Source organism: Sciurus carolinensis, chromosome 8, assembly GCF_902686445.1.
Source record: "Sciurus carolinensis chromosome 8, mSciCar1.2, whole genome shotgun sequence".
NCBI classification, from domain to species: domain Eukaryota; kingdom Metazoa; phylum Chordata; class Mammalia; order Rodentia; family Sciuridae; genus Sciurus; species Sciurus carolinensis.
Genome location: NC_062220.1, coordinates 63,355,959 through 63,378,854, shown reverse-complemented (window position 1 = coordinate 63,378,854; position 22,896 = coordinate 63,355,959). Strand labels below are relative to the sequence as shown.

At 34.1% G+C, this 22,896-nt stretch overlaps 1 protein-coding gene across 5 annotated transcripts in view; it reads left to right on the top strand.

Annotated features, from left to right (window-relative positions):
* Phtf2 (putative homeodomain transcription factor 2) overlaps positions 1-22,896 on the top strand; it is a 165,831-nt gene that overhangs the window by 710 nt on the left and 142,225 nt on the right. The window lies entirely within an intron of this gene.

Here is a 22,896-nt window from a genome sequence, read left to right as displayed (position 1 = left end):
TGAAATCCTATGCAGAGGCCTTGAGGGATATTTCCCTTCTGGAAACAATACCGTGGTCCATCAGCATGCTTCACCTTTTATTGTTTTTATTGGACTAATGTTGACAGCTGGAGTTCTAGTATTGTTCCTAGAGTCATGGCTTTCTAACTCAGCACATCTTGTAGAACTTCAGGGATCATTCTGTTACGCGTTTTATTTTTAGCTTGGCAAAACCAAGGAGCTGCTTTATATTAACATACACTAACCCGGGAAGTAGAATGGGGAACAATTTATTAATCTCAATATGGCAAGTAATCTTGAAATTCATGGTAAATATATTAGAGATACTACATTTGCTTTCCTCGTTAATGGTATATCCTGCTTACCTTGAGATTGAGTGTGATACTTTGATTTTATCGTTTTTTTGGTTAACTTTCATTAAACATTTTTAAATGCCCCCCCCACTTTGTTAGTAGACTTAGTCTTGATCTGTTACATTTTTGTAAATTAGTTTTTTTCCAAAACCAGACTTTTCCACACATTTTTAATATTGGAAGGGAAATTCTGAGAATTTGGAGACTATGCATTTTAGTCTAAAGAGCCATAAAACAACAATTTGAAATCCTGACTTGGATTGGAGTACAGGCTGCTAATTTTAAGAGAAGGAGATTAGTATGATTTGTCAGTAGTGGCTCAGCCTACAGAATCCAGAGGAAAGGAAGCTAGAGGTCTGAGGAGAGTGAGCCATGCCTGGGACTAGAAAAAAGGTGGTTCCTGGAAAATGTTTTGCTCTGGAAAAGGCTACCTCCTACGAAGGGAAGTTGTTTGCTTGCTTCAGATAGTATTAATTTAGGTGTTGGTGAGGTGGGGAGTGTTTTTTCTTCTCATTTTTACAGCTTTCTGGTAGAGCATGAGTAATGTGTAAGCAAATCAAATATAGTATATCATGAGGACACTCTTGAATAGTTAGGCCTCCAAGAGTAAATCTTTTTTGAGCACAAATTGGCACTGGATGGTTGGTCCTAAAAATAAAGAAGGTGGCCTGAGTAATTTTTAAACCACAAACCTTTTTGGCTACTCCATTTACTACATAATTGCAAGGAACTTGGACTGGGGATGCGATTGCGCAGGAGGCCCTGGTTTGATCCCAGTCAACAACCGCCCCCCCCCCAAAAAAAGTAAGGAATTTGTAATGAAAAGTTTTTATTAAATCAAGCCAAAGAGAATTTATGGTGGCATGTTGAAAAAATGAGGATCAGAAAATAGTTGGGACTACTTAAATATCTTATTTAATCCTTATCCTATGAGGTAGGTACTATGATTACTGACCTTTCTGTTTTGTAATGAGTTAACCAAGATTTAGGTTAACTCATTTGTTCAAGATTTCAGTGCTAATTGTTGAGTGGAATCACATCTAACCAACCTGATTCCAGGCGGTTATGCTTTACTAACACAGTACAACTGGTTTCTTAAGAGACCTGGTAGAAGAAAACTAATCAGTGGAAAACAATGCTGCAAAACCATGAACTGAACCCAGTATTGAACCAATTTAGTAACACTTTGCAATCATTTTATAATAGGCACTGTTTGAGTATCAATCAAGATAACAGGATCTAGTCATCTTCCCTGTCTTTGAGGAGCATCATTTAGGGGTGAGATTGATATTTGAACACATGATCATCATACAATACAGTATGTAAGAGAGTAATGTAGAATTGGTGGTTTTATGGAAAGAGAATATACTTAAAGTGTAAACACACTAGAATTTGAATACCTGTTGGACTTTGTGGTTTCAAACATGATACCAAGTCTCTTTTAGTATCATTCTCCTTATCTGGAGTTTAATGGAGAGGGGATATTAAGCATTAAATAAAATTAAAGTACTGGCACATCATAAACACTGAATGAAAAATATAATTTTAAGAATGATGGGGTTGGGGGGTTCAGGGAGGAGCTACCATTGGAACTTGGCTTAAAAGTTGTTTTCATAAATGGAGACAATACAGATAGAACAGGAGGAGGTACAGTCTCAGAATAGGGATATAGATTGTTGAAGGAATGGTAAATAATTGTGACTTCATATAAAAAATAGTTGAGAATATCAATTTTAAATAATAATTATATATAAATGTGACTGGGCAAAGTGAATACTACCCAAATTTGGTGGTTGGAAATTGCATACTTAACTACTAAAACTATAGAAACCTTTTCTACATTTTTATTTAATATCTGCCTTTCAATGCTTATTTTCCAAGTGCCAATTAAATCTCTTATTTTCAAACATGTCTAGCAGAGCAGCTGTTTTATTATTTCATTGAGATATTCCATTCTAATCTGTGAAAGAAGATTAACAAAACACTACCTTCAGCTCCCCACCCTCCTAGTACTGGAAAATGAACCCAAGAGCCTTCTCTGAGCTACATCCTGAGCCCTTTTTATTTATTTTCTTTATTTTGAAAAAGGGTCTCACTAAGTTACCCAGGCTGGCCTCAGATTTGCAATCCTTCTGCCTCTTCCTTCTGAGTAGCTAGGATACCACAGTGCTTGACTGGTAGAGGCATTTGCACTTATCTTGTGGAATATATTTTGGGATTGTTGATATAAGAAGAATCTCCAAGTGACTGCTGTCACCCCTTCGCCTCTTTACCTAGTTTGTAGTCACATAGAGCCAATATTGCAAACATTCTTTTGCATATATGTTGACTATCTTAAGCCTAGCTTGTGACTTGCTGGTGGGGCAGAATATTTTCAGTTGGGACTGCCCTTGAAAATTTGAGAAAAGCTGGGCACTGTGGCACACTCCTGTAGTTCCAGTAATGCAGGAGGTTAAGACAGAGGATCACAAGTTTGAGGCTAGCCTCAGCAATTTAGCGAGGCCCTAAGCAACTTAGTAAGACCCTGTCTCAAAATAAAAAATAAAAAGGTCTGGAGATGTAGCTTAGTGGTACGGTGTCCCTGGAGTCCATCCCCAGTACCAGAAAGAAAAAGAAAAAAGAAGAAAATTTGAGAAAAAAAATCCCCTGCTTATATTGTCTTCTCAGGTTAGCACAAAACCATACATATTTGCATTCAGTTTTTAAATGTAGAATATAACTTGATGACTAGAATCACATGGCTAAGTTGAGACTATTAAATGACGTTTAGCCAGCTGCATTTTTTGTCCCACTTGTTGATCTTATATAAATTGTGATAATGACACATTATAGAAGTGTTTTCAGTTGAGAATAACTCACTATATCCTAGAACAGGTAGTTAGTTTTAAAGCAGTAAGAAAGAAAAAATTTACTGTACTTCATTCTGAGTAATGAATAGGAACTGGGTCAGGAAATGGCTGTGGCTGAAGAACTACCTGATAATAATCACAATGTGATTAAATTTGACATTTAATGAGAGGAAGTAAAGAAAAAAAATGCATAATATGCACCTTTTCAGTTGTAGAAATGATAAAGGAAAGGGCTGTTAAAAGTTGAGTATCTAGCTGGTGTGGTGAAACACCCCTGTAATTCCACAGCTTGGGAGGCTGAGGCAGGAGGATTGATTGCAAGTTCAAAGTCAGTCTCAGCAACTTATCTAAGTGTTCATTCTTCATATCCTGTTGCCTTCTTTGTATTTTTTGGGTGCTGAATTTAATGAACGTATCATTTGTTGAAAAATAAACATCTTGTTTCACAATTCTGTCTTCCTTTTTTTTTTTTTTTTTTTGCGGTGCTGGGGATCAAACACAGGGCCGTGTGCTTACAAGGCAAGCACTCTACCGACTGAGCTGTATCCCCAGGCCCTTGTTTCACAATTCTGTTTTCCTTTTCTGTTCTCTGTCCTACTGAGTGATTCTTATAGAATCATGGAGTGTCATGTTTTCCTCCCCATATCCTTCATGTCTAATAATCACTGCATTTAATCATTCTGTTAATTATCTTTCAGTGATGCCCAGTCCCAACACCCACAATTAAATAAACAAAAGCAAAACCCCTTTAATTAGTTAAGGTCCTCATCATTTTCCCCTTAATTTCCTTTTAATTTTGCCTCATACCAATTAATCCTTCCCATAGTTTCCTTTCAGGATGATGTTGCTGAAATACTAACATAATCGTATAAAAATTATGTCCTTAGTGCTTGCACATGACAGGTATTCCCTTCATGTATCTTAGACTTTGAACAATGATAAGTGATTTGCATATGTAGGCCTGGAGTTTTGTGTTGTAGGAAGGATTTTAAATACAAATTCATTTTTTTAGCTAGACAAAGCACTATTCAGTTTATTCATTCTTGAGTATTGATAGTTTGTGTTTTTGAAGGCATTTGTTCATTTAATGTAAATTGTTTATTGTCATAAAACTTTATAATATAGTCTTATTGTCTTTTTAGCATCTAAAATCTGTAGTAATGTCTCTGCTCTCATGTCTGACTCTACTTTATGTCTTTTCTTTTTTTTTCCTGTTCAGTCTGGCTGAAGGTTTATCAGTTTTATGGTCTTCCTAAAGAACCAGATTTTAGTCTTCTCTGTTGATTTTTCAGTTCTTAATTTCACTGATTTCTTACTTCCCTTTCTGCTGTTTACATTTTATTTGCCCTTGATTTACTAATATCTTAAAGTGGAAACTTACTTCATTTGTTTGGAACCTTTATTATCCTCTAAAATAGGTGTTCAGTGCTATAAAATTCCCTCTAAATAGTGTTTTCACTGCATCCCACAAATTTTGATATGTTATATATTTATTTTCATTGAAGTTCTAAATTTTTACTGATTTCCTTGACCCCTTCAGTTATTTATAATTATGTATATAAGTTTTCAAATATTGGGGTATTTTAAATATATTTTTAGTTATCAATTTCCAATGGACTTCATTGTAGCCAAATAATATACATTGTATGATTTGAAACCTTTTTAATTTATTGAGACTTGTTTTTTTGCCCAGAATATGATCTGTTCTTTTAAATGTTTCATGTGCGCTTGAAAAGAATGTTTGGTGGAGTGTTCTCTAGATATCTGTGAAGTCAAGTTGATTAATAACATTTTGCAAGTCTTTTGCTGATTTTCCGTTTACCTGTTCTGTCAATTTTTTTTTTTTTTTTTTTTTTGTGGTACTGGGGATCGAACTCAGGGCCTTGTGCTTGCGAGGTAAGCACTCTACCAGCTGAGCTATCTCCCCAGCCCTGTTCTGTCAATTTTTGAGAGAAGGGTGTTGAAATCTCTTTAATTGTGGACTTGCTGATTTCTCCTTGAAGTTTCACCATTTTTTACTTCATATATTTTGAAATTCTTCTACTAGATGTATGTACATTTAGGATTTTATGATCTCTTAATGAGTTAGATTTCTTTATCATTATATAATTTGCTTTGTGATCTGCTTGTTACGGCCATTCACCTTTTTAAAAAAATAATTAGTATCAGCATGGTATATTACAGCATGGTATATCTGTTTTTCTGTTTATGTTTAAGGACAATGTATCATTGGATCTTGCTTTTATTTATTTATTTTTCTGGTGGTAGTGGGGTTTGAACCCAGGACCTTGTACATGCTAGGCAAGTACTCAACCAACTGAGCTATATTCCCAGTCCCTGGATCTTGCTTTTTTATGATCCTGTTTCCTAATCTCTGCCTTTTAAATTAGGCCATTTACATTTAATGTGATTATTGATGTTGTTGGGTTTAAAACTATCATCTTACTGTTTGTCCCATCTGTACATTTTTGCCTTCTTTTGGATTATTTTTTTATCACTCCTTTCTATTTTTTTTTTTTTTTGGCTTATTATCTTAGACTTTTTTGTTTTTGTTTGTGATGGATAGTATACATTTTTAACTTACACAGTCTTTTTTTGTATAAAAAAGACTTTATATAAGAACCTATAACACTATACTTTGTTTCTTCTCTCCCAATCTTTGTACTATGGTCATATATTTTAGTTCTATACATGTTGTAAACCTCACAGTATAGTGTTAATTTTTTAAGCTTTAAATATTTCACTTTTGAAGGGATTTAAAAGCTGTTTACCATTTTCAAAGTTCTTCATTCCTTTGAGTATAGGTGTAAATATAGATTTCCTTCTCACATCATTTTCCCTCTGTGTGAAGGAAACATTTTAACATGTATTGTGGTGCTTCTCTGCTGCTGCTGAATTTCATCAGCTTTTCATATATCTGAAAAACTTTAAAAAAAATTTTATTTTTGAAATATATTTTTTCTGGGATAGAATCCTAGGACAACAATTATTTTTTTTTTCAGGACTTTAAAGATATCGTTTTCCTGTCTTTTCTTTCCATATAAAGGTTTTTTTCTCTAGGAGGTTTTAATATTATCTTCTTACTACTGATCTTATGCACTTGTATTATGTGCTTTGGAGGGATTTATTATGCCTGAGGTATATTAAGTATCTTAGGTCTCTAGATTTACATTTTTATCAATTCTAGGAAAATTGGGACCATTGTTTCTTCTGTTATTCTGGTATTCCAGTTTTACTTACATTAGGCAACATGATATTGTCCCACAACCCACAGTTAACCAATGCTCTGTTGTTGCTGCTCTTTTTTTTTGTCTTTTTTTTTTGTTTGTTTTGTTTTTTCTTTTCCCTTTTTCTCATTTTGGATAATATTTATTGCTCTCTTCAAGTTGCCTAACCTTTTCTTTTGCCAGTTTCTTAATCCGCTGTTAATCTCATCCAGTATATTTATGTTAGACATTGAATTTTTCATCTGTCCAAGTGCAGTTTGGCTCTTTATATCTTCCATGCCTCTCTTTAACATGCTCATGCTTTTCTGTACTTTCTCAACTATTTCCTATTTTTTTGTACTTTCTAGAACTTATAATAATTTTAACAATTTTGGTAAAAACATATAACCTGGAATTTACTATTTTAAGTGTATAGTTCAGTGGTGGTGAAGATGTTCAAATTGTTATCAAACAGCTCTCCAGAGCTTTTTCATCTTGCAAATATGGAATTCTATACCCATTAAACAATAACTCCTTCCCAGGCAACCACCTTTCAACTTTTCTGTCTCTTTGACTTTGTTCTACACACATCATGTGGGAATCATATGGTATTTGTCTTTTTATGACTGGCTTATTTCATTTGGCATCTTGTTCTCAAGATTCATCCATGTCGTACTATGTTACAATATTTCTCTTTTTTATAAAGGCTTAATAGTATTCTGTTATATGTTCATATTACATGTTACTTGAAATAGTGATTTGGGAACCTGGGTGTGAAAATATCTCTTTGAGACCTTGCTTTTAATTCTCTTGGATATACTTCTAGAAATGTAATCACTAGATCATATGGTAGTTCAAATTTTAGTTTTTTTTTTTTTTTTTTTTTTTTTGAGAAACCTCCATACTGTTTTCCATATTGGTTATTCTATTTTACAGTTCTAGCAATAGAGCATAAGGGTTCCAGTTACCTCACCAATATTTCTTATTTTCTGTTTTTATTGTTTTTGTTTTTGTAGTGATAGTTCGTTGTGATTTTCATTTTTATTCTTGGTAATTAGTGATATTGAACATCTTTTCATGTGCTTGTTAGCCATTTGTATGATTTTTGGAGAATAGTCTGTTCAAATCCTTTGCCCCTTTAAAAATAAGGTTATTTGATTTTTTTTCTTGTTGAATTGTATGAGTCTATTATATATTTTGGTTATTAATCCTTTACCAAATATGTGATTGGCAAGTATTTTCTCCAGTTCTATAGGTCCTTTTTATTCACTTGGGTCCTTTGAGGCACAACAGTTTCTAAATTTGAGGTAGTCTGTCAGTTTGTATTTTTGTTGCCCTATACAAAAATAAATAAATCATTGCCAAGTTCAGTGTAATAAAGATTTTCCTCTGTATTTTCTTCTAGGAGTTTTGTAATATGAGGTCTTATGTTTAGGTCTTTAATCTATTTTGAGTTAATTTTTGTGTATGGTGGAAGATAAAGTCCTCCTTCATTCTTTTGCCATTTGTGAATATCCAGCCATTCTTATGTGAATATCCAGCCATTTGTGCAAGAGACTGTTCTTTCTCCATTAGTCTTGATATCCTTGTTGAGGATCATTTGACGTATACACAAGGGTTTATTTCCAGGATTTATATTGTATTTCACTTGTTTATTTGCTTTTATGTCAGTACCACACTGTTTTGATTGCTGTAGCTTTGTAAATATGTTTTGAAATCAGGAAGTTTGAGTCCTCTGAATTCATTCCTTTTCAGAATCATTTTGGTTTTATTTTGGGGCCTCTTCAGAGTTCATATGAATTTTATTATGACTTTTTCTGTTTCTTCAAAAAATGCCACTGGGATTTTGATAGACATTGCATTGAATCTGTAGATTACTTTGGGAGCAGCATGGATATCTTAACAATAGTAAGTCTTCTAATTTACAAAGATGGGATTTCTTGCCATTTATTTGAGTCTTTGATTTCTTATAGCAGTGTTTTGTCTATAAAAGGTGTTTTGATGTCTTTATTTACAAATTTTATCATTGTTATTTTTGGTCATTCTTGTTTTTTTCTCCTTGTGGGTTGTGTTTTCTTGTTTCTTTACATGCTTGGATAATTTTTGTGTAGATGCCAGACATTGTATATTTTAAATTTGAGCTGGATTTTCTTTGTATTCTTTTAAAATTTTTTGAGCTTTGTTCAGGTTACATAATTTGGAACAGTTTAATTTTCAAGGTTTGCTTGTTAAACTTTGTTAGGTGAGATCTGAGCATCCTTTTGTATAAGGCTAATTTGACCCTACTTCTGAGCATTACCCTTCTGAATATCTAGCTGTTAGGCATTATACAGTTTTTGTGCTTTAGCTGTGAATTCCTACCACCCCTGTGTGAGCTTTTGTAATTTTTGTTCTGCCTACTTCTTCCTGGTGATTTTTCACCCCTAACTTCATGGTAGTTTTCCTACTCCTACTTGCTGGTCAGTACTCAACTGAAGAAAGGGGATTCCTCTGCAGGTTTCTAGACTTTTCTTTTTTTCTGGTGGGGGGCAGGTATCTGGAATTGAACTCAGGGTCATAACTTGACCACAGATCCACATCCCCAGCCTATTTTGTATTTTTTAAACCTAGAGATAGGGTCTCACTGAGTTGCTTAGTGTCTCACTGGTGCCGATGCTGGCTTTTGAACTTGAGATCCTCCAGCTTCAGCTTCCTGAGTTGCTGGAATTACAGGTGTGCTGCCACTATGTCCGGCTTCATATTTTTCTTTGCATCTCTCTTTCTGGTACTTTGCCCTGGGAACTTCAGCTACCTTAGTGCCCTTGAATCCTCAAATCTATCTTCTCAGTTTGGGGAGACTTCCACCCTTCTTCCTCCTAGCACTGATTCTAGAAACTCTATAGGCAGCACTCTTGGACAATCATAGGGCTGACTTTTTTGTTTCCACTCTTTTGGGGATCACTGGTTCTGCCTGTTGTCCACTGCTGGAAAATGTTTCACGTATTTTGTCCACTTTTTTTAGTTTTTTAAGGTAGAAATATTAATTTGGTTTCAGTTTTTCTGTCATGCCTAAAAGTATAATTCTTGTATATTGAATTTTAAAGCAATAATCTAAATTAAAACTATTAAAAACATAATTTTTACCATAATCACAATTAAATTATTTTTTCTTTTGGTACTGGGGTTGAACCCATGGTGCTTTGCCATTGAATTAAGTCTCCAGCCCTTTTTATTTTTTATTTTGAGACAGAGTCTCGCCAAGTTGTTCAGAGTCTCGCTGAGTTGTTGAGTCTGGCCTCAAACTTGTGATTCTCCTGCCTTAGTCTCCCACGTTGCTGGAATTGCTGGCATGCATCACTATACCCTGCATGACATGCCTGAAACCAGAGTATGCCAAAGGTTTGATTGAATATGTTTTTGTTTATCTTCACCATTCCTGTTTCACTTGAAACAAATGTAGGCATATGTGATGAGTTAAAAGGTAAGCAGCTGGGGCTGGGAAGATAGCTCAGTTGGTAGAGTGCTTGCCTTGCAAACACAAAGCCCTGGGTTCGATCCCCAGCACCGCAAAAAAAAAAAAAAAAAAAAAAAAAAAAAAAAAAAAAAAAAAGAGGTAAGCAGCTAATTCCTTTTTCTTGTTTTACAAAGTCAGTATGTGTATGTAAAATATGTCTTGATAATTTCCAAGGAAGTCTGATGAAAAATGTTTATTTCCCTAAGGGTATAATAATTCATTTATTGTCATTAGAAAATATTTGTAACACTGCCTGAAAATACTACTTGATTTGAAAATAATCTTTTATGTTTTAACTTAACATTGGAAATAATATATATTAAGGACTGTTAAAAGTCTTTGTGAGTGAAATGGTCTTGATTTATGTTCTCATTGTAGGCAACTGGAATGACTGTTAGTTCCATCAGAAGATGGAGGTGGATGGATTATGTGAAATTGTAAAATCAAAGCCCAAGGCTAATTTTCTTGTGCCAGTCATATACTTCTGCAACCACACTAAATGAGAAAATTAATCATAAGAGGAAGACTTTATGAATATTATTTTTGCAGTTTGCATTTAGACAGTTAACATGAGAAAGGAGGTGTTTGAAAACTGAATTAAAGTTTATCATAGTTATTTGCTTTTTTTTTGTACGTGATTTCAAAGTTGCAAGAATAATACAAAGAATTTCTGTAAACCCTTCGCTCAGAAAACTCAAATATTAACATTTAACCATATTTAATTTATCCTTCTGTGTCTGTGTCTTTCTGTATACACACAACACACACATTCTCACTCATTTGAGTCATAATACTCCCTTACCCTTAGATTTCTTGAGTTTTTATTTGTATAAAACAGGATCATTGTTGTTACTAATTTCTAGTTTTATCACATCGGGATTATAAGAGATAACTGATGGAGCTGGCACGGTGGCGCCCACCTGTAATCCCAGCAGCTCCAGATACAGGAGGATTGTGAGTTCAAAGCCAGCCTCAGCAATGGCAAGGCGCTAAACAACTCAGTGAGATCCTGTCTCTAAATAAAATATGAAATAGGACTTGGGATGTGGCTCAGTGGTGAGTGCCCCTGAGTTCAATCCCTGGTACCTCTCCCCCCCAAAAAAGATAATTGATATGATTTCAGTTTTTAAAGATCTTTTGAGACTTCTGATCTGTCATTTGATCTATTCCTTGTGCTGATGAGAAAAATCTGTGTTTGGCAACTGTTGTATAGAATGTTGTATAGATATTTGTTAGTTTAGTTTGATTAGGGTACAGTTTAACTCAGCTGTTTCTTTGTTGATTTTCTGCCTGGATGATCTATCCATTGCTTGAAGGGTGGTGTTGAGGTACCCAACTGTTATTGTATTGGAGTTTCTCTCTTTCGTTCTTTTAATATTTATTTATTTGGGTGCTCATATATTTGGTACATATATATTTAGAATTATTTCTTGCTGAATTGACCCCTTTATCATTATATAATGACTTTTCTTGTCTATCTTTATTGCTTTGATTTGAAGTTATTTGATTTGATGAAAGTATGGCTACTCCTGTTTTCATTTGGATTCCATTTGCATGAAATATTCTATTCCTTCACTTTCACTCTATGTGAGTCTTTGGAGGTGAAGTGAATTTTTTGTAAGTAACATTTATTTGGGTCTTATTTTTTAATCCATTCAGTCATTCTGTATCATTTCTTTCTTTATTTTGTGATGCTGTGGATTAAACTCAGGACATGGAACATAGTAGGCAAGTGCTTTACCACTAAACTATAACTCTAGCTCCACACTCTTATGTCTTTTAATTGGAGAATTTAATTCAAGGTAGTTATTGATAGGTCAGGTCTTACTGCAGCCATTATGTAACTTGTTTTCTAGTTTTGTTATAGTGCCTTCCTTTCTCTTTTGCAATTTCCTCTGTACTTCCATGATTTGCTCTAGTAGTATGTATTGATTCCTTAGTATTTTTGGTTTGTCTATTATTGATTATTGTTTGTGGTTACCATCACACTTATAGAAACATTTTTGATTGTAACAAGCTATTTTTAAATGATAACAAGTTATTATGATCATAAAGTTAAGGACAGAAATAGAAAAACAAGAAAAAACATACTATAAGAGAATTCTACACTTGTACTCTAACTTTTTTGTTTATTAGATGACTTCTTGTAATAAAACCTTTCCCTTAATATGTTTATGTATGCACATTTGAATTTCATAGATCCCATTTTGTATTTTTCTGTTGTCCATTTTTAGCATATTAATATAATTATTGTTAATTGTTTTGTATTTAGTCTACATGTCAAAACAGGAATGTTTCACATACCATGCTTATTGAGCATTCTGAATTTGTTCATATAATTATTCTTTTTTTTTTTTTTTTTTTTTTTGCCATGCTGGGGATTGAACCCAGGGCCTTGTGCTTACAAGGCAAGCACTCTACCAACTGAGCTATATCCCCAGCCCCATATAATTATTCTTAACAGTGAGTTTTATACCTAAGATCATTCTGCTACATAAATGCAGTAGAAAGATCAAAATCAGGAAATTAATACTCATATAATACTATTTCTTATCTATAGATAGTCACATTTCACCAGTTATCATACTACCATCCTTTATAGCAAAAGAAAAGCCAGGATCATGTACTACATTTAGTTATCTCTCTATATTTTTCTTTAAATTGTGACAGTTCTTGAGTCTATGTTTATATTTCATGATATTGATTTTTTTAAGCATTGAGGCCATGATATTCTAAATAATGAGCTTGATTTGCATAATATTCTAAAATATGAGCTTGATCTCCCCCCCACCCATGATTAGATTTAGGTTGTGTACTTTTGGCAGAAATACCTCAGATACTTTCTACTGTGTTAGATCAGGAAGCAAATGCTGTAATTTCTCCTACTACTGGTAGTGATAAGGAGATAATCTGCCAGATATCTGCAAGATAACTTCATTATTTTACTCTTTGTAATTACTAAGTACTTAGTGGAGAGATACTTTGAGGTTATGTCAAATAGTAATATCCTATTACTCTCAAACTTACCCATTAGTTTTAACATCCATTGATGAGTATTGTGTGAATCTGTTATCTCTTTGGTTGCTAAATTATTTTCTTTTCAATTCTCTAATTTTTTTCTGCTTATTAGATGACTAGTAGTAAAGAAAACCTTCCCTTTAGTATGTAAGTATGCATATATGTATATATTCATTTATTCATTCATACATATCAGCACGCAGTGATAGATTATTATTTTAAACTTTTGCCAATGTTCCTACAATTCTTTGAGCATTTTCTTACTTTCTGACCTAACACCTGTACTGTCTCTGCTCTAGCCCTGTAATCAGACATTTCTTTAAGAAGTGTTGATTCCTTTTAATTTGGAATAGTTTTAGAGATCTGGTTGTTAGGTGTGCTTATTAGTAATGAGGAGTCATTGCTTCTAGACCCTCTCAGTGGACATAGCTTTATGTATGTGTATATATGTGTGTGTGTGTGTGTGTGTGTGTGTGTGTGTGTGTGTATATATATATATATATGTATATATATATGAATGTATTTTTTCTTGTTTGGTACTGGGGAGTGAACCCATGGGCACTCAACCATTGAGCCACATTCCCCAACCCTTTTTATATTTTATTTAGAGATAGGGTCTCACTAAGTTGCTTAGGGCCTTACTCCTGGGATTACAGGTGTGTGCCACCATGCCCAGCTATATGTATATCATTGAATATATATATATTCATATATATATATGGGGGGATATATGTAACATACGTTAATTTTCAGAAAGGGAGTGGTGGTGTCATGACTGCCAAAAATAAAGTGAATATAGTCTTTGGCTACATGACCAACTAGTCATGTCCTTATTAAAAGAAGTTATAGCTCTGGTCATGTTCAGTGGTACACGCCTGGAATCCTAGCAACTCAGGAAACTGAGGCAGAAGGATTGCAATCTTGAGGCCAGTATCTGTAATTTAGTGATCCCTGTTTCAAAAAAGGCAAGGTTGGGGGGCTAGGTAACTCAGTGGTAGAGTGCCCTTGGGTTTAACCCCCAGTACCACCAAAAAAAAAAAAAAAAAAAAGTTACATTTCTGTTTTACATTCGTTAGACAAAGATTATTTTGACGACTAACTAGGTTCTAGGAATTACTTAGATCTTATCTGGTGAGGAAGGTAATTTAGATGGTAAGGACTCTGGGTTCTTAGAACCCTTTCCCAGGGTCAGTTACTTTCAACTCTTTTAATTAATATTTTATTTATCTCCATTTGTAGAGATATGTGTGTGACTTTTAGTCAATCTGCAGTGTCATAGAGTCACTGGCTGGGTGTGGTGGTGTATGCCTGTAATCTCAGCAGTTTGGGAGACTGAAGCAGGAGGATTGCAAGATCAAAGCCAGCTTCAGCATTTTAGCAAGGCCCTAGCAACTTAGCATGACTCTTAGCAAGAGTCATGACATCTCAAAATAAAAAAGGCTGGCGATGTTGCTCAGTGGTTAGGCACCCCTGGGTTGAATTCCTAGTGCCAAACAAACAAACAAACAAACAAAACCCCATAACTTTAACAGATTTCAACTAGTCCTCCTTAAGATGGGACTCAATACTTTTCCTCCCACTTTTAGTAAATAGTACATAAAACTTTTGTTGATTTAATGCTATTAATAGGGTTGATATTTTACTTTCTCCACTGTTGCCTTCAAAAGAAGTACAGAATTTTCCTTCAGTAAAACCAAATGAAAGAGGAAAAAATGAATGGGATTAAAAAAATGAAAGAAGTAGATGATATCTTCTTTCGAACTTCATTTTGGTGGTTCTTTTCTATTCTGTATCCTTGTGTGTTTATGGATTTGCTGTCATTTTAGGTAGGTATTGTAAGGGAGTAAAGTTAGATGCCTGTGTTTAGTCTGCCATTTTTTCCCTGAAAGTTTGACATATTGAAATCTCAGAATTATTCTTTTAATAATAAACTTTTTTGAACACCATTATCGATATGTTTTCACAATTTAATTTCCTATAATGATTTGGGCCTAGATGAATCTGAAGTAACTTGACAAATCAGAACAAGGAAACAGTTATTCTAGGAAAAGGAAATATTCCCAATATTAGAAGGTAAGTGTGAAAATGCATGGTGTATTCGAGAATACATGTAGCTAGTATATAGAATATGTACATGGATGGGAGTTAGGGGTGGGTAGGTAGGAAGTCTTAGAAGAAGGTGGAGATGATGGGTGCTGGTGACTACATTGACAATAAACCTAAAATTAAGTTGTAAAAGAAGAATTTTTTTGGTTGGGGGTTGCTGAGGATTGAATTTAGGGGTACTCGATCCCTGAGCCACGTCCCCAGCCCTGTTTTGTATTTTATTTAGAGACAGGGTCTCACCGAGTTGCTTAGTGCCTCACTTTTGCCGAGGCTGGCATTGAACTCTCAATTTTCCTGCTTCAGCATCCGGAGCCACTGAGATTACAGGCGTGTACCACTGTGCCTGGCAAAAGAGTCTTGTATATGGTGCCAGTTTAACTCTTTTCTTAGGCAGTGGGAAATCATGAGAAATTTTTTAAGTGATAAAGTCAGTACTTTTAAAAGCAATGTTAAAATTGAAGAAATAATTAGAAACTAAGTATTAGAGTAGCCCTGGCATTAAATGATAGAGACCTGTACCAAGTCTTTGGTGGAAGACCTAGAAGGAATCAGATGAGAGCTATATTAAGTTGTGATGAATAGTTTGCACTAATTCATTCCTTCATATATTAAGTAGTTCCTATGTGTTGGGTACAGAATTCGTGGTGTGGAAGATGGGAAAGGATAGGATATAAGAAAGATTCTAAGCTGCATCTCTCTGGAGATGGCCCACATTTCCCTTTGAATGTGTACTCCTTGTTTTTTACCTGCAAAGCTTATCACTCTGAAGATGGCCACATCCTCCTTTGAATGCATATTTCTTTATCCCCCAAATGTCTCTCTCTTGAGATGGCCTGCATTCTTCCTTAAATGTGTTTCTGCTTTCCCAAACAAATGTGTGCCTTTGAAAAAAAATGAAAGAAAGGAAAGAAACATTCCAGGATTTCTTGCTTCAAAAATTGAGCATGTAGTAAAAGATGAGTAGATTTCAGAGGGAAAATGCATCCTAGTTTTTGTTTTCTTTGAGATTGTTGTAATAATTAATTTCACAAAAGAGCTTAATTTATGACCCTGTAATTTGTTTAGTATCTTGTATTTATACAAAGAAGTGAAACTGGGTATCTTCCCTTTACTTCCTTCTGTTAGAATTAGAAGAAGTGAAAGTTCAGCTGTTGTTAGTTTGAAATATTATCTTAGAATATTTAAATTTTACTTTTTAATGAGTCAGTAATGTAAAAGATTGAGTTTATTACTTAAAAAATGGATGCTAGACAAATGTACAGATCTCTGAGTAAAAATAAATTTAATTACAGAATTTTCCTTCAATAAAACCGAATGAAAGGAGGAAAAAAAATGAATGGGGGGAGCAAAAATATGAAAGAAGTAGATAATCAATAATAATAATCTAAAATCTTATTCTAAACATTTCAAAAAATGATGGGCAAGAAAAGTGAAAACATACTGGTTGTATATGGCAAGACTTCTAATTCTAGCCTCATATCCCAGAAGCAATACTAAGTAGAGGCCTACAAAACATTAAGAATTCTTACTGATACTCGTTAGGGAAGTCGGAGCAAAACTGTTAAGGAAAGGTCCTTAAGAAAACCCTACTGAACTTCAGTAGATAAAGGGAGCATTGCCATTTTGAATGGTATTCTTAGTTAAGGTTAAGAGCCCAAGCTCATGATGGTAGGCTAGGCCCCTGAATGGGGGGATAGATCGTGTTATAGACGATTTAATTAGCAGTGGCTACACTTAGATCAATATTAGGTAACTTTATGCATCTACTCTCAAAATGAAGTGTGTGTGTGTGTATACATATGCACAAAAATAAAAATTGTCCCAGTTAAGGTGAGAAAGATGTCAAGGGTTGTTCAGGAGAACCTATTGGATATCAAAGTAAATAGGACTCAGGATAGCCCTGCCCACATTACACATGATTAAAAAAAATGGCACATCAACTTTCATAGATATACTACAGGGAAAAAAATAAGTGAAAGAAGTAACCATGAAAAGATTATCATATGCAGAATAACTGCTATATCTGAAATAAATACTCCAGCAAATGATATAGAGAAAGTATTCAGAAATATAATATAAAAGAATTTTTGAAATGAAATATGCACTCGCAGATTGAAAGAATACCAAATTCTAGGAAAAAAATGTATGAAATGATTTAATGATTAAATGATTTGAATAATTAAAATTGGCATACCCTAATGATTGATAACTTCAGAAATAAGGAGTATTAATTTGTTGTCTTGGCCAAAAAAAAAAAAAAAAAAAAAAGGATGGAAAAAAATTTGAGGTGCTGCAAACTTCTCAATTATGGGCAATTATAGAAGTCAGTGTAGCATTGTTTTCAAAGTTTTGTTGTGAAGACTGTATGGACTAAAAATATCATACACAACAGAATTAGTAAGATTTGGTTGGTCTGCTACTAACAGTGGCAAAAACTAAAAGGATTTATGATTTGTGGGTATAAAATGTATGGAAATAGTCCAGGAGTGGTATGAGTTTAACAAAGGCAACTCAGGTCTTCCCTCTCTATGAATACATTTGACTTCTACACCAAGATCTCTTGTCCATGGTGGCTGCTGAATTTATAGCTATTAAAACAGCAGTTTTAAAAAATTGGATCATTTTTATTATTTAATTAATTTTTAATTGACACAATAATTGTACATATTTATGGGGCATCCTGTGATATTTCAGTACATGTTTACAATGTGTCATAATTAGAGCAGGGTAATTGATACATACACACATATTAGCTTACATATTTCTTTTTTTTTATTTTTACCTTTTCATCTACATATTTTATTTTTAAATTATTTTTTGATTCATTGTACACAAATGGGGTACAACTTTCATTTCTCTGGTTGTACACAAAATAGAGTCACACCTTTTGTGTAATCATACATGTACATAGGGTAAATATGTTTATCTCATTCCTTTATCTTTCCTTCCCCTCCCATTCGCTCCCCACCCCTCATTTCTCTCTACCCAATCCATCCTTTCTCCATTCTTCCCTTACCCCTTTTCCCTTCCCTTCCCCCGTTATCTATCATCATCCACTTATAAGAGAAAACATTCAGCCTTTGGTTTTTGGGATCGCCTTATCTCACTTTGCATGATATGGTCTCTAGCTCCATCCATTTACCTGCAAATGCCAAAATTTTACTCCATAATTTTATTCCCTTGTGTATATAGATCATAGTTTCTTTATCCATTCTTTTATTCATTATCTATTGTAGGGCATCTAGGTTGTTTCCACAATCTGCCTATTTTGAATTGAGCTGCTATAAACATTGATGTGGCTGCATCACTATAGTATGCTGATTTAAAGTCCTTTGGGTATAGGCTAAGAAGTGGGATAACTGGGTCAAATGGTGATTCCATTCCAAGTTTTCTAAGGAATCTCCATACTGCTTTCCAGAGTGGCTGCACAAATTTGCAATCCCACCAGCAATGGATTTTCCCCACATCCTCACCAACACCTGTTGTTGCTTATATTCTTGATTACAGCCATTCTAATTGGGGTGAGATGAAATCTTGGGGTAGTTTTGATTTGCATTTCTCTTATTACTAGAGATGTTGAACATTTTTTTCATTTATCTGTTGATTGCTTATAGATCATCTTCTATGAAGTGTCTGCTCATTTCCTTAGCCCATTTATTGATTGGGTTATTTTTATTCTTGGTGTAAAGTTTTTTTTAGTTCTTTATAGATTCTGGAGATTATAGCTCTATCTGAGGTGCATGTGGCAAAGATTTTCTCACTCTGTAGGCTCTCCATTCATTGTTGATTGTTTCCTTTGCTGAGAAAAAGCTTTTTAGTTTGAATCTATCCCATTTATTGATTTCTACTTTTATTTCTTATACTTTGGGATTCTTGTTAAGGAAGTCTTGTCCTAAGCCAACATGAAGAAGATTTGGACCTAGTTTTTCTTCTATTTGCTATAGGGTCTCTGGTCTAATTCCTTAGGTCTTTGATCCATTTTGAATTGAGTTTTGTGCAGGGTGAGAGATAGGGATTTAATTTCATTTGCTGCATATGGATTTCCAGTTTTGCCAGCACCATTTGTTAAAGATGCTATTTTTTCTCCATTGTATGTTTTTGGCACCTTTGTCTAGTATGAGATAACTGTATTTATGTGGGTTTATCTCTGTGTCCTCTGTTCTGTACCATTGGTCTACCTGTCTATTTTGGTGCCAATACCATGCCATTTTTATTACTGTTGCTCTGTAGTATAGTTGAAGGTCTGGTATTGTGATACTTCCTGCATCCCTCTTCCTGCTCAGGATTGCTTTGGCTATTCTGGGTCTTTTATTTTTCCAAATGAATATCATGATTGCTTTCTCTGTTTCTATGAGGTATGTCATTGGGATTTTAATTGGAATTGCATTGAATTTGTATAGTGCTTGTGGAAGTATGGCCATTTTGACAATATTAATTCTGCCTATTCAAGAACATGGGAGATCTTCCCATCTTCTAAGGTTTTCTTTAATTTGTTTCTTTAGTGTTCTGTAGTTTTCATTGTAGAGCTCTTTTACCTCTTTTGTTAGATTGATTCCCAAGTATTTTATTTTTTGAGACTGTTGTGAATGGGTAGTTTTCCTAATTTCTTTTTCAGGGGATTCATCACTTATGAATAGATTTATGAGTGTTGATTTTTATATACTGCTACTTTGCTGAATTCATTTATGAGTTCTAGAAGATTTCTGGTGGAATTTTTTGGATCCTCTAAATACAGAACCATGTTGTAGACAAATAGTGATAGTTTGAGTTCTTCTTTTCCTGTTTGTGTCCCTTTATTTTCTTTGGTCTGTCTAATTGCTCTGGATAGAGTTTCAAGGACGATGTTGAATAGAAGTGGTGAAAGAGGGCATCCTTGTCTTGTTCCATTTTTTAGAAGGAATGGTTCCAGTTTTTAGAGGGAATACTTTCAGTTATTCTCCATTTAGAATGATGTTGGCTGTGAGCTTAGCATAGGTATTCTTTACAATGTTAAGTGTGTTCCTACTATCCCTATTTTTTCTAGTGTATTGAGCTTGTATGGGTGCTGTTTTTATCAAACACTTTTTCTGCATCTGTTGAAATAATCATATGATTCTTGACTTTAAGTCTGTTGATGTGGTGACTTACATTTATTGTTTCCAGATGTTGAAACAACCTTGCATCCCTGGGATAAACCCCCCTTGATCGTGGTGCACTATCTTTTTAATATGTTTTTGTATGCAATTTGTCAGAAATTTGTTAAGAATTTTTGTATCTATGTTCATCAGGGATATTGGTCTGAAGTTTTCTTTCCTTGATGTGTCTTTCTTTGGTTTTGGTATCAGGGTGATATCAGCTTCATAGGATGAGTTTGGAAGGGTTCCCTCCTTTTCTATTTCATGGAATGCTTTGATGAGTATTGGAATTAGTTCTTTGAACGTCTTGTAGAACTTGGCTGAGAATCCATCTGGTTTGGGCTTTTCTTGGTTGGTAGGCTTTTGATGACTACTTCTCTTTTATTGCTTAAAGTTGATGTGTTTAAATTTTGTATGTCCGCCTGATTCAGTTTGGGTGGATCATATGTTTTTAGAAGTCTGTTGTTTTCGACGTCTACTTTGTTGGAGTCTAGATTTTCAAAATAGCTTATAATTACGTTTTGTATTTCAGTAGTGTCTGTTGTGATATTTCCTTTTTCATCATGAATTTTAGTAATTTGAGTTTTCTCTTTCCTTTTCTTCATTAGTGTGGCTTAGGGTTTATCAATTTTGTTTATTTTATTTAAGAACCCACTTTTTAGGCTGGGGAGATAGCTCAGTCAGTAGAGTGCTTGCCTTGCAAGCACAAGGCCCTGGATTTGATCCCCAGCACCACAAAAAAGAAAAAACCAACTTTTTGTCAATTTTTTGAATTGTTTCTTTTGTTTCAAGTTCATTGATTTCAGCTCTGATTTTAATTATCTCCTGTCTTCTACTTTTGGTATTGAGCTGTTCTTTTTCTAGGACTTTGAGCTATAATATTAGGTCATTTTTTTTGTTGAATTTTTCTTCTTTTCTTGAATGTGCTCCATGCAATGAATTTTCCTCTTAGTACTACTTTCATAGCATCACAGAGATTTTGATATGTTGTAGAGTTGTTCTCATTTATCTCTAAGAATTTTTTTTATCTCCTCCTGATGTCTTCTGCTATCCATGCACCATTCAGTAGCATATTATTTAGTCTCCATGTGTTGGAGTAATTTCTATTTTTTATTTTATCTTTGACTTCTAATTTCATTCCATTATGATCTGATAGAATACAAGGTAGTATTTCTATTTTATTTGCTAAGAGTAGTTTTGTGGCATAACGTATGGTCTGTTTTAGAGAAGGATCCATGTGCTGCTGAGAAGAAAGTGTATTCCCTCATTAATGGATGGAATATTCTATATATGTCTGTTAAGTCTAAATTATTGATTGTGTTATTGAGATCTGTGGTTTCTTTGTTCAATTATTGTTGGAAGGTCTATCCAGTGGTAAGAGAGGTGTGGTAAAGTCACCTAGTATTATTGTCTTGTGGTCTATTTGGTGTCTGGAATTGAGAAGGATTTGTTTGACCTACGTGGATGTGCCATTGTTTGGGGTATAAATACTTAACGATCATTATGCTGATTGATGGTTCCCTTAATCAGTATGAAATGTCCTTCTTTATTCCTTCTAAGTTTGGCTTTAAGTCTGCTTTATTTGATATGAGGATGAAACCCTTACTTTTTTTACGGAGTCCATGTGCGTGGTATGTTTTTTCCCATCCCTTCACTTTTAGGCTGTGGGTACCTTTTTCTGTGAAATGAGTCTCTTGAAGGCAGCATATTGTTGGACCTTTTTAAAAAATTCAGTCTTCCAGTCTATATCTTTTGATTGATGAGTTTAGGCTGTTAACATTCAGGGTTAGTATTGAGATATGATTTGTATTCCTGGTCATTTTGGCTTATTTTTGATTTTAACTTGACTTGGTTTCTCCTTTGATTGACTTTTCCTTTAGGGTAGTTCCTCCCTTTGCCAACTTACATTGTTGTTTTTCATTTCTTCCTCATGGGATATTTTCCTGAGAATGTTCTGTGGTGCAGGCTTTCTATTTGTAAATTCTTTTAACTTTTGTTTATCATGGAAGGATTTTATTTTGTTCAAATTTGAAGGTAAGTTTTGCTGGGTATAAGATTCTTGGTTGGCATCCATTTTCTTTCAGAGCTTGAAATATGTTGTTCCGGGTTCTTCTAGCTTTTAGTGTCTGGGCTGAAAACATCTGCTGATATCCGTATTGGTTTCCCCTATATGTAATCTGATGCTTTTCTCTCACAGCCTTCAAAATTCTTTATTTTGTATGTTAGCCATTTTCATTTTAAGGTGCCTTGGTATGGATCTGTTGTAATTTTGTACTTTTGGTGTTCTTGAGGCCTCTTGTATTTGATTTTCCATTTCATTTTTCAGGTTTGGGAAATTTTCTGATATTATTTCATTGAATAGATTGTTCATTCCTTTGGTTTGTATCTCTGTGCCTTCCTCAATTCCAATAATTCTTAATTTTGGTCTTTTTATGATATACCATAATTCTTAGAATTTCTGTTCATGATTTCTTACCATATTCTCTGGTCAAATTTGTTTTCAAGAGTAAATAATTTGTCTTCCTTGTCTGAGGTTTTGTCTTCCAAGTGATCTAGTCTGTTGGTGATGCTTTCTATTCAGTTTTTAATTTGATTCATTGTTTCCTTCATTTCAAGGATTTTGTTTGTTTTTTTTCAGAGTCTCTGTCTTTATTGGAATCATCTTCTGCTTCCTGCATTTGCTATTTTAACTGTTTATTGAAGTGATCATTCATTGCCTGCATTTGCTGTCTTATCTCATTCTTTGCTTCTTGGATT